Source organism: Hemibagrus wyckioides, unplaced genomic scaffold, assembly GCF_019097595.1.
Source record: "Hemibagrus wyckioides isolate EC202008001 unplaced genomic scaffold, SWU_Hwy_1.0 Contig5, whole genome shotgun sequence".
In the NCBI taxonomy this organism is placed as follows: domain Eukaryota; kingdom Metazoa; phylum Chordata; class Actinopteri; order Siluriformes; family Bagridae; genus Hemibagrus; species Hemibagrus wyckioides.
This window is the reverse complement of record NW_026690807.1, coordinates 360,486-374,121: the sequence shown is the minus strand read 5'-3', so window position 1 is coordinate 374,121 and position 13,636 is coordinate 360,486. Positions and strand designations below refer to the sequence as shown.

Sequence of the window (13,636 nt, the reverse complement as noted above, 5' to 3'; positions counted from 1 at the left end):
ACAGCATGTGTATAGTGTTATGTGAATCAATAAGGAGGTTGTTGTCCATGGCGCTGCTTGAATATCCCAATCCTCACAAGCAGAACCCGGCTGGAGCTGGTCCATCTCCGGATGCCACTGGAGCCGGCACAGTCTCTGTATGCCTCGGGATGGGTAGAAGAAAGGAAACAATGGAACAGCTTTAGCGTAGCTGCTGTTCATAATATTAGCAGTACTAGCTGAATGTGCATTTAATCAGATGTACTGGAGTGCAAGGTTATGGGAAGTGTTAGATGTATGCCTGGCTAAAGAGATAAGTCTTTAGTCTACATTTAAACTGGGAGACTGTGTCTGAGCCCCGAACACAGTCCGGAAGACTATTCCAGAGTTTTGGAGCTAAATACGAAACGCTCTACCTCCTTTTGTGGACTTTGATATTCTGGGAACTACTAGAAGTCCGGAATTTTGTGATCTTAAAGAGCGTGGTGGATTGTAATGTGTTAGAAGACTGGATAGATAGGTGGGAGCTAAATCATTTAGAGCCTTGTATGTGAGTAGAGCTAGTTTATAGTCAATTCTAAACTTAACAGGTAGCCAGTGCACGGATGATAATATTGGGGTTATATGATCATATTTTCTTGATCTGGTAAGAACTCTGGCGGCTGCATTCTGGACTAACTGTAGCTTGTTTATTGAAGATGCAGGACAACCACCTAGTAATGCATTACAGTAGTCCAGTCTGGAGGTCATGAATGCATGAACTAGCTTTTCTGCATCAGATACAGATAAAATGTTCCTAAGCTTGTCAATATTTCTAAGATGGAAGAAGGCTGTTTTTGTGATATTGTAAATATGGTTTTCAAAGGATAAGTTGCTGTCTAATATTACACCCAGGTCTTTCACTGTTGAGCTAGTAGTAACAGTGCATCCTTCTAGGTGCAAGCTGAATTGTGAGAGCTTCTGTGTACTAGTTTTTGGGCCAATAAGTAATATCTCCGTTTTGTCAGAGTTTAATAATAGGAAATTTTCAGCCATCCAATTTCTAATATCATTAACACACTCAGTTAATCTAGACCAATTAGATATTTCATCTGGTTTTGATGAGATATATAAAGGTGCACGATCCGGGCCGCTGTCTTCGGGACTGGGCACTGCATTGATCTGCATGGATCTCCAGTGGCAACCCGTCAGCCTTACAACATCTGTGTCCAACCAACATGGAAATATAGCCCAAGGTTGCGAAACACCTAGACCCAGGGCTAGCTTTTCTCGATCCCCTCTAGCACTCCGATGCATTGCGCTTGCAAGAGTTGTGGTAAAGAGGAGGTTAAAGGGCACACAAGCGACGAGGATGGGATTCGAACCCACGCGTGCAAAGCACAATGGATTAGCAGTCCATCGCCTTAACCTCTCGGCCACCTCGTCAGGTGCAGTTGTGGCACCCACCACCAAATGTCCACAGAGACCGCAACAATTCCATAGAGGAGCGCCATAACTCAACGTGTTTAAACAAGCTTGTTCCCAAAGCAACTGGAGCCCATCCCACGTGCATTAGCAGTCTGTTTCCTTAACCTCTTGGCATCCTAGGTCACCACATGACCTTACACCTCAGTGCACCTGGCACTTGCACTCCATTGCCCAAACCTCTTGGCCACCACTTCTTATGTCGATTTTTTATTCTTGGTAGAATTTGGTTGAAGTTTTGTTGGTAGCTCGTAACCATGGTAAGGGCATGACTGATGCGGCTCACACGCGGAAACCGTGTTTTGCGTACCGTTCTGTGGTTGTTTGGACTTGCTGTTTGAAAAAGCAAGGTGTGAAACGGAGCAGCCGGCGTTGACACCAGTTGCCAAACCCTGGGAGCTATTTCAGCACCTGGGTCTGGGGGCTCCGGTACCATGTGAGCTCGTTTTTTTTTTTTTTGCAGCCAGGCAGCCAGCTAATGGCAACTCTTAAGCACATTTGGAGAAGGCACAGGAGCCACAACCACTGTAAAGCCTTTGTGGTGCCAGAGCCCACAACCACTGCCTTGAAAAGCCACAGCGGGCAGCGGTGGGATTTGAACCCACACCTCCGAAGAAACTGGAGCCTAAACCCAGCGCCTTAGACCACTTGGCCACGCTACCCGAGGACTCAGTACTTATAGACCTCTGTGGAGAACACACTGACATACTGTCTGGGTGTGTGGTACACAGGCTGCACAGATGAGGACAGACAAACTGTGCAGAGGGTGAAAAACAGCTCAAAAAATCATCGGCTGCCCTCTGCCCTCCTTGGATGACATGTCCAGGTCCCGCTGCCTCAGCAAAATCAAGGCCATCACAGGAGACTCCTCATATCCTGCTCATCACTTGTTTGACCTGTTGCCATCTGGGTGGCACTTCAGGTCAACAAAGTCTCACACCACCAGACTTACAAACAGCTTCTTCCCCTGGGCCATTCGGACTGCAAACAATCACTGAACACACACACACACATTCTACCTAATAAAATGTGCAATTCTACTGTGCACTTTAATCTGTCTGTGAATTGAGTACAAGTTATAACTTAATATTGGCTTTGCACAAATTAGATTTCAAGCAAATATATAATTGGGAACATTTTCCTGCAGCTTTATGAATGTTCTGCTTATATTACAGTAGCCCTTTAAAAAAGGGTACAAGTATGCATATGTATGAAAGGAGAGTCCATAACCTGAGGTACTGAGATATTGAGAAGGGTTCAGTATTTATATTAACATATTTTTACATATGTTTCTTTATTGACATGCACAACCAATTATTACAACATTATTACAACAATACTAATTCTAACAAAGTCCTGAATATGTACAATATGGCTATATTTGTGGACACCTAACCATCACACCAGTATGTGGGCATTCTCCAAACTGCTGCACAATTGTATAGGATGTTTTTATATTCTTACAAAAACATGTTCCAGCTCAATGAAGATGTTTATTACAAGTTTGGTGTGGAATAAAATGAGTTACCTGCACACGGCCCTGAACTCAAACCCACTCAACACTTTGGGATGAATTAGAATTCTGACTGCACCCCAAGCCACACATGCCTGATGTTTTAGGGCTGTATGGACACATGGACATACAGTATCTCACAAAAGTGAGTACACCCCTCACAGTTTTGTAAATATTTTATTATATCTTTTCATGTGACAACACTGAAGAAACGACACTCTGCTACAATGTAAAGTAGTGAGTGTACAGCCTGTATAACAGTGTAAATTTGCTGTCCCCTCAAAATAACTCAACACACAGCCATTAATGTCTAAACCATTAGCAACAAAAGTGAATACACCCCTAAGTGGAAATGTCCAAATTGCGCCCAAAGTGTCAATATTTTGTGTGGCCACCATTATTTACCAGCTTTGCCTTAACCCTCTTGGGCATGGAGTTCACCAGAGCTACAGGTTGCCATATATTTACAAAAATGTGAGGGGTGTACTCACTTTTGTGAGATACTGTATATTGCCACTTACTGAACAATCATCTAATTTTTAATATTATTAGTGTATATTTTGCAACAAGTTTGAAGTAATATCTAAATAAAGCTAAAAGTAGATTGATTGATAATGTTAAATTGCCCCTAGGTGTGAATGGGTGAGCAAATGGCTGTGTGTGTGTGTGTGTGTGTGTGAAAGAGAGAGAGAGGGAGAGAGAAACAATTTTTTTTTTCAATTATATTTCTGCACATATATAAATTTGTTAAGTTAAAAAAACAATTTTTTTGGTGTTAAGGTTTTTCTCTTCAGTGAACACAAGATGGCGCAGTCACTTATCTTAATGTTGGTCAAGAACCAGAGCACCACACAACCTGCTCACATTCTCTGAGACATAGAGTATACTTGTTCTTCTATCATACATACTGCTGATATAATATCCTAACCCCTGCCCTGGTTACTCTTAGTGCCTAAGCTAATTTCAGAGATACCATTCTGATTAAACAACACAACTGTCCACTTAACACTAAACTGTCATAAGAATAAATACTCATCTAATGTCATTTCTTTGGCACCTGCTGTGTCAGAAACATTAAAAACTAGAAACTTATATGTGAATGTGCCTTTACTCTTCTTTCTCTTCTTCTGATGCTATTGTGAGTACAGGAAAGTTTTATTTTTCAGATTTAACTGTTAGAGCTGAGAAATGAGGGATTAATTCAACCTTAATTACCAAGGGAAACTACTAATTTCTTCCTCATTCTTAAATAAATCATATTCTCTTCCACTTAGTGTTTCTAACATTTATCTGCCTGCTGGTGTTTACACAAACTTTCTCTAATTTAGAGATATCACTAACATATGTAAAATAACATAAATACATTAATTTCCTACTTTCAGTATGAGTTTACTTAAATGTGCTCTGGACAGGTTTCCCATATGAGGCTGAATGTAAAGCCAGGATGTTTCAGTAAGAATCAACAATCTGACAACAACATTGGTGACACTGTCATGTGATGCTGTGGGGTGGAGCAATTTTGAAGCTTTATGGTGTTAACATATTAGATTACAGAAAGATCTCCACTATTTTCACTGAGCTAAGACCAGTCATCATGTTCACTGTTATATTCATGTATCTGTGGCTTTCACTAGGTGAGTTAACATTGACTTTTTATTATTACAGAAATATTAACTATATTATATTAAATATTAGTCTGTGTGGTGATGCAGTGTGAAAATGCAGAGTGTGGGTCTGACTTAAGTATTTCCTGTTGATTATTTAAAGGTTAAAAACATTATGATCTCTTCTCTATGACAGGTGACTCCATGGCAGATTCAATAAAGCCACTTCTCCCTCATAAATCTGTAGATGAAGGTGATGATGTTACTCTGTCCTGCACATATAAAAAAAGTGGTGTAACAGACTATTTGCACTGGTACAGACAATATCCAAAATCTAAACCTGAGTTCCTTCTTAATGTTTACCAAAAAGGAAATCTAATTTCCAACACTGACCCAAGAATGACTGCTAACGTTAAAGATGAACAAGTGGATCTGATCATCTCCTCTGCTGCTGTATCAGACTCTGCTCTATACTACTGTGCTCTGCAGCCCACAGTGACAGGAAATCCAGCTGCACTGTACAAAAACTTTCACACAGTTTTGTTATATGGAAATCTATTATCTACTGATCATTTTGAATTTACATGCCATGTTTGGAGGAATTCTGTCTCTAATGTGATTTATAAAGAGTATATTTATAAATCACATTAGATTTTTGACACATGTATTATTAGAAGACAGTATTTTCAGACACAAATCTATCACTTGTGAGCCTCAGTGATTAATCTCTGCTCCTCTGCTGGTCTGATCATGGAGACAGTCTTGGATGCACATTACAGAGTATTGTGACTAGCTCTGTACCAAGCTGTTTCTCGTGTTTCTTTGTCTGATTGCTGTTGTGGTTTTGATCTCATTTTGTTTCATCGGTTTTCTGAGTCAGTCTAGTGTTTTTTGGATTAGTTTGCATCGCGGTTCATCTTTACGGTTCTCTGACCTTTCTGCCGGTCCCTGATTACGTTTACCTTGCCTGTCGTTTTGCATTATATTAATAAACTGCACATGGATCCTACTCACCCGGTGTCTGGAGGTTTGTTACAGCCATGCAGCCCACAGAGACACAAAACTCAAACAGACTGTACAAAAGTCAAGCTTGATTTTTTTCTCAGCAGGGGGAGATGTTTATCTGTTTCATTCAAATACAGGTTTCCTTCTAAATTCTCAAACTTCACTGTTTATTTCCTTTAAATATCAACAATGATCCTCTTACATATGTTGTTAATACTTATTGGTTGAACAATCAGAGAAGAAATCTTTTAAAAATAAATGTTAATCTTTAATCAAAAATAATTATTTCTGCTAAGGTTCATGCTGTTATTCCCCTGATGCAATAAAAATGTAAAACAAAGTTAAATATCAATGTCTTTAAATAATTTAAATTGCTGGGTTTTAATGTAACACTAGTGAACTAAAGACTTCACTCTTCATTATTTGGCAGCTTATAAAATAGCACTTGATCCAGCACTGATATTAAGGGAAACACTTGAATGACCACAGATACTTAAAAGAGCATTGAGCTTAATACAAGATGCTTATAAATTGTATTAGGGATTTTATATTATTATATTTTTATGGGGAATTTTTAAAATTGTATCAGTCACTGCAGTGCCTCTGGTGTTTTGTTTAGACTCTAAGGGTGTACTATAAATGTGCTGAAGAATTTAATTTCACAATAAGAATTGTTTGATTAAAAAAGATTATTGAAGTAATGCATTACTTCAAGCCAAGTATATGCAAATGTAATTAAGTAACAATACAGTAACACTTCATTAGTAATTATTAATGTGATATAATCAATTCTAATGAAATTAAATTAGTAATTATTATGTCCTTAGTAATAAATTGTCCTGTTTTCCACTTTACTATACTGTTCCAGATCATCATTAACTCTTGATTAACACCACAGGTATTATTAATATGCCGTCATTATGCAAAATCTTCTTCTTTTTAGACAAATCCTCTAATAAATACATTTGATGAATGCATATTTATTGTCCACATAATAAAGTGACAAGCAAAGCAACATTCATAAGTGATTAATAACATTTGGAGTTTATACAATGCTACATGATAATATTGTCTTTTGAGTTTTCTTTGCTGTGAAAAGTCATATTTTTAACTTGCATTCTTTGAGATATAACCACAAATACAATAAAGAGTATAGAAAGCCTTACAGTGTTGTAATTGCAACAATATATTTTGTAGATTAGAAAATGTTTACTTTATAGAAATAGGAAGTGTAGTAAGTAAATATACAAATCTTTTAATCATTAAATTCTTTTAGAACATGTGTGTGTATTTTACATAATGTGGCACATCCTGCACTCTGATTGGTTAAAACAGAGGGAAGCTGCAGTTGAGGCTTTGTACACAAGAAATGCTTAGATGCTTCACTGAAGACAGAGTAGAAGGAAACTTGACATTTACAGTAACATAAAAAGGAAACTTTCAGAAGAACAGAGGAAATGAAAACATGATGGTTTTCTGTATGTTTCTGTTTTTTTTTTACCATGTTCATAGATAAGCTTATATTTTAATTTATTTTTTTTTAAATAATGTATATTTATTTAAATAGTAAAGAAATGTTTCCATGCGTGAGTGTTTTAGTGTGAGGGTTTAATATTATAATATTCTGAAATAAATGTCCTCTTCAGGTGAGAGCACACAGGACAGCATTACTCCAACATCTTCTGCTGTCTATGGTAAAGAGGAGCAAGCAGTTACACTCTCCTGTGATTATAAATACACTGTTTCTATGAACAATCTACAGTGGTATCAACAATATTCCAATGCAGCACCAGAATTCCTCGTTCTCATTTGTCTGCTAAAGTTTATAAGAGTCTGATAAGAGTTTGTGGATTTGAAGATCTCGCCTACTTCAGTATCAGACTCTGCACTGTACTACTGGATCATATATTAGTGATCCAGGATTCTATCCTTAACACATAAATTAAAAATAATTTTAAATCAAGAGACATAACACATCTCTAACTCTAAGATATGTTTAAGAGGTGAAGTCAGATGCAACTTATCAGTTAACCGCAGACACAAACAACATTTGTCATAACACATGCAGCTGGTGGGGGAAAAAAGGAAAATAGCACCTACACAAGAATCATAGTATATTCACAAACATCATGCTATTTTAATGACAATAACGGAATAATTTTATCAAATGATGTGGCATAGTATGTGCAATTAAAAACTCCACCTTTTCTGGATAATTTTACATGTATATATACATATATATATATATATATATATATATATATATATATATATATATATATATATATATATATGTATATATATATACATGTAAAATTATCCAGAAAAGGTAGAGTTTTTAATTAAATTAATTAAATTTAATTAATTAGTTAAAATAAATTTTTAACCATCATCATCATTTTGCTTGCAGCCAATTTAATTTTACTGTTTGATATCTCTTTTAAAAGGAGCACCCACAGTACAGATTGCTCTTGACAAGCAAAACAAAGCAAAACAGACAATTATGATATAATTATAAGCAGAAGATTCTTCACCTTTAGGAAAAGTTTGACTCTCTGACAAATGACAGAAATGATCTCTGACTAGACGACATTAAGTAACAGGGTTGTGAACTTTCTTTCACATTGTGTGGTGTTATTTGATGGCTTAGTTGGAAAGTACAGAGTCATGTGCCACATTGATATTGAAGGGTAGTGACCCGAAACATGAGCAGTGTAACTGTTGAAGGATTTAAAGCCAGCAGACCTGATTAACATAAACCCAGTAGTTAAAAGTAACACAGCCACATTTAAGACTAAAACACGGAAAAATAATGAATGTTATGTTGTGTTCAAAGGAGCAGAGCCCTGGACCCGAGTCACCCAGCGCACATACTAATACTACAGCGGGATCGGAAGAGAAATGAATGGAGAAAGATACAAAATGGGTTGAGATGAAATTACTGGTGTTTATGATTAGTGTGTTCTTCTATGTTCAATAAAGAGGATCAGATTAAATGATAAAAGTAATCCAGTGTCATCCATCATGTGCAGCTTCATATGGCAAATTACATAAATAATGTGAAATGTATGTGAATTATTCCCACATGAATTTATAAAAGTCACAGCATAGTTAAAGTTAGCTCTTTATTAGTTTGTGATTAGTACATGCCTTAACTCATGCATTAGTTCAGATTTAAGCAAGTGTTAATTCAGGTTTTTTTTTTTCCTCATTGTCTTTACCTCTAATCCGATCTATCATCAGGTCACAGGGAGCCTGTGCCTATCTCAGGCATAAAGGCAGGATACACCCTGGACAGAGTGCCAACCCATCACAGGGCACACACACTACTTCCAATTTAGAGACTCCAATCAGCCTAGAAGTATGTCTTTAGACTATGGGAGGAAACCCTCCAAGCACGGAGAGATGGATATGCAAACTCCACACACAGTGAGTGGGAGCGAGACGTGAACCCAGGACACTGGCGGTGTGAGGGGAACAAGCTAACCACTAAGCCATTAAGCTTAGTTCACGATTATGTATGTACTGTTACTGTAAATTATTACAATAAAAATAAAATGGATTAAACATGACAACTACACACAATCACACTCAATTCTGAAGTCATGATTTATCATGTTACATAATTTTGCAGAATGTGGCACAAATGGCACCAAATGACAGCAGCAACAACAGAAGCTTTTTTAAAATTGTGATTTAATGTTTGTATAATAATTATTTCAATAATTACATGATTAAACTTTATTATAGTGATTATTGCAGTTCATTATCAGTTCCTGCTTTTAGTTTAGCTTTTTGTGTTTGTTTAAAATAGATTTAGGACATGTTCCCCATGTGAGACTGAATGTAAAGCCAGAATGCTTCAGTAAGAATCAAGAATCTTTCAGTAACATTAGTGACACTGTCATGTGAGTGATGCTGTGGGGTGGAGCTTCATGAATCCTGATGATGTTAACATATCAGTGTACAGAAAGAACAGTTTCCTTCAGCTAAGATCATTCATCATGTTCACTGTTATATTCATGTGTCTGTGGCTTTCACTGGGTGAGTAAACATTTTTATTATTGCAAAAATAATATGTTCTGAATCAAGGATGAACACATGTGTTTTTAAAAAGTAGTAAATTGTGAGTATAATTTATGTAATACCTTAGAAAAAAAAACAATATGTTCTCTTTATGACAGGTGACTCCATGGCAGATCCAATAGAGCCACTTTTTACTCATAAAGTTGTAGATGAAGCTGATGATGTTACTCTGTCCTGCAGCTACAAAGACTTCAGTGATACCATATATAATGTGCAGTGGTACAGGCAATATATGAACTCTAAACCTGAGTTCCTTCTTTATGTTACTCCAAGTGGAGATCTAAGTTCCCCCATCCCCCATGGAATGTCTGCTAAAGTTCATGATGATAAGAAAGTGGATCTGATCATCTCCTCTGCTGCTGTATCAGACTCTGCTCTATACTACTGTGCTCTGACGCCCACAGTGACAGGAAATCCAGCTGCACTGTACAAAAACTTTTTTGTTATGTTGAAAGCAGTTATGCCAATAAGAAATTTACATGGGGAAAATTTACATGCCTTTTTGGGGAAAACTTTCCCTTTTGTTCTCATTATTTATAATAAGTTTATATTATTGACACATTTCATTCATTCATTCATTCATTCATTCATTCATTCATTCATTCATTCATTCATTCATCTATAACTATTTTATTTAATCTTTTCTAGGAGCAAAGTGGATATTGGCAAAGCATTCAAAACTCTACACAGCAACCTGAGTTTAAAATCAATAAGAATTTACAATGCTTTTAAAATAAAATACACTTTTATTTATAGAGCCATCATGCTATAGCTCACACAGCATCACTTTGCTGGATCATAAAACAATAGTAAGTTAATTCATTTTTAAATGACTAACACTATTTTTTATTAAATTATTATATCATATTTATATTATTATTATTATTATTATTATTATTATTATTATTATTATTATTATTTTCTACAATGTTATTCAAACAATGAAAACTTATATAATAAAGCAGCTGAGGCTCTGTACACGTTCAGAAGTTGAATAAAGTTCTGCAAATTGTTATTATTCTCCTTCCTCCACAAGATGGCGTAATCTTATTGTTGGCCATGTGTTAAGCCTCTTGTCACATCCTTCAGAGCTGACTTCTTGGATTATAAGTACAATAATATATAATATATATAAGTATAATAATATATGCTATACATAATCTTCCGTTCTTTTATATATAAGCATTGCATGATTTGTGATCTTACTGCAGTCTAGAAACAATCTTTGGAGAATCAGTAAAACCCATTAAAAGAATCACTTGTCATTGGTTTGCCTTAATTAAGAAAGAAAACTGAAATTGCAGAACACCTATACACACAATTTCTATTCTATATTCCTTAATAACCTGGAAATAAAAAGTAAAAGCTTGGTTCAATCATCACAGCAGAATTTTACAATATACAATATACCAACACTATATCATGGAAGGCAGCACTGAATCTTTTGAGTTTGTTGCAGTGAACAACAGCAAGTTCAACACCACTGCCTTGAAGAGGCAAAAACTAACACATAATGTATTACAGTGTTACAGAGAAAAAATCCTTTATAAATATATGAAGTGCAAAGTTTAAATACTCTTTCTGATGACTCAAGCCTCTTTTTGTCTGTGAACATTTCTTTGTGTCTTAAGGTTTTTCTCCTTGATGAACACAAAGATGGTGAACTCAGTTATCTTATGATGGGCCGAATACTAGAGCAGCATATAAACCTGCACATTCTTTTCACATACTTTTCACAATAAACCCTCTGTGATATAGACACTACCTCTACTTCTATCATACATACTGCACAAATATTATCTTAACCCCTGCCATGGTTCATCTCAGTAGTAGATAATTTCAGATATACCAGCTCACATAAAACAACTGTCCACTTTAGACTAAACTGTGTTTTTAAATCTCTAGTGCAGTTGTACTAATGCTGTATTTTTTGTATGTAACTACCTTTAACCTTGTGTTGTTAGAGTCTTCCAGTCCACCTCACTCCTGAATGTAAAGCCACACTGCTAACACTGTCATGTGATGCTGTGGGGTGGAGCTTCATGAACCTTTATGATGTTAACATTTGCAAGAAATTTGACAAAAAAAATTGTTTTCATTCAAAAAATAAATTCAATAAATCCTGGATTCAAATGTAAGAATCAACAATCAGCACTGTCATGTGATACTGCAGGGTGGAGCTTCAAGAAGCTTTATGAAGATCCAGAGAGCAAAAGGAAAACAAACTTGGTACTTCTTTGGATGTCTTTGGATCTTGATTATAGCTGTTAATAAGCACTTGAGTAATTCTCAGTCTTGAACAGTAAGCTTACAAGTATCAGCTTTCTAAAGATACCCTGGTTATATACCCTGGTTTGGGGATGCACTCCCTTCACATAATGCAGGGCTGTTCCCACTGGTGGGCTTGCCGACTCCTAAGGGTTAAACAGCAAACAGATTATTTTTGGGTTAGATTTGTATCATTTTCATAGGAAATCCTTGGACAGTTTAATGTTTTTTGTATTTCTTTAAATATTTCATTATTTTCCTGTTTATTTCTTATTTTTCTATACTACTTGCTATGCTATTCATTGTATTATATTTCAGTGCACTGTTGTTGAGAAGAGCACCCACAGTTTTGTTGTACTCCTTATGTGCAAAGACAATAAAATTTATTCTATTCTATTCTATTCTATTCTATTCTATTCTATTCTATTCTATTCTATTCTATTCTATTCTATTCTATATCAGCAAGCATGGCTTTGGTTGGAGCACAATTTCATTTCATTGTCTGTACCGCTTATCCGATCTATACTCGGGTCACGGGGAGCCTGTGTCTATCTCAGGCGTCATTGGGTATCAAGGCTGGATACACGCTGGACGGAGTGTTGGAGCACGATGTTATAGTTAATTAGAGGTTATAGGTTTTTATCAGAAATAAACAGAAATAAAGCCGATAGATAGTCGTGCAGTGTGAAAACAATGGTGACCCCTCAACTTTGAAAATCTTGCAGTGTGAACTCAGCATTAAGGCTTCATGCTCAACCGCACCCCCTGAAGGTGTGGGTGAAGGAACAACCTTCTGCTGTCGTCGACCCAAAAGTTCACCTGGCAGCGGTGGGATTCGAACCCACGCCTCCGAAGAGACTGGAGCCTTAATCCAGCGCCTTGGACCACTCTACCCATGCATTTGGAGAGTTAGGGGGCTGTGGTCAAGGGAGGTCTGCCAGGTCGGGAAAGAGAGGCACTCTGGCAGGCGATCGCAATGGTTGTACCACGCACGCTTCCATTACCAGACGTGATTCAAGATCCAAACCAAGGAAAGGTTTTGCAAAGTGGATTGACAGCCTTAGGCTCTTGTTGACAAGGTTTGCTGATATGAACTTGAATCCCAGTCTGTTGAAATCAAGGTGCACGATCCGGGCCGCTGTCTTCGGGACTGTGCACTGCATTGATCTGCATGGATCTCCAGTGGCGACCTGTCAGCCTTACAGCATCTGTGTCCAACCAACATGGAAATATAGCCCACGGCTGCAAAACACCAAGACCCAGGACTAGCTTTACTCGCTCCCCTCTAGCATGGTCTCGGAGAACAGGTACAAAGCATTCTGTATGCAAAGAGGAAGATGAAGGGCACACAAGCGACGAGGATGGGATTCAAACCCACGCGGGCAGAGCACAATGGATTAGTAGTCCATCGCCTTAAACTCTCGGCCACCCCGTCAGGGGCAGGTAGGGCACCCACGGCCGAATGTCCACAGAGATGGCGACAATTCCGTAGTGGAGCGCCATAACCCAACGCGTTTAAACAAGCCTGTTCCCAAAGCAACTGGAGCCCATCCCACATGGATTAGCAGTCTGTCTCCTTAACCTCTTGGCGTCCTAGGTCACCCACATAACTTTACACCTCAGTGCACCTGGCACTTGCACTCCATTGCCCAAACCTCTTGGCCACCACTTCTTATGTCGATTTTCTATTCTTGGTTGAATTGTTGTTTTGTTGGTA

General features: G+C 37.3%; 3 non-coding genes across 3 annotated transcripts; all 3 read right to left on the bottom strand.

Annotated features, from left to right (window-relative positions):
• Positions 1-1,322: 1,322 nt before the first annotated feature.
• On the bottom strand, positions 1,323-1,404 carry trnas-gcu (transfer RNA serine (anticodon GCU)). Its single transcript has one exon. It is a non-coding gene; the product is annotated as a tRNA-Ser (tRNA).
• A 619-nt stretch (positions 1,405-2,023) lies between these two features.
• Positions 2,024-2,105, bottom strand: trnal-uag (transfer RNA leucine (anticodon UAG)). The gene has a single exon. It is a non-coding gene; the product is annotated as a tRNA-Leu (tRNA).
• Positions 2,106-13,272: 11,167 nt separating this feature from the next.
• Positions 13,273-13,354, bottom strand: trnas-acu (transfer RNA serine (anticodon ACU)). The gene has a single exon. It is a non-coding gene; the product is annotated as a tRNA-Ser (tRNA).
• Between the last annotated feature and the right edge of the window lie 282 nt (positions 13,355-13,636).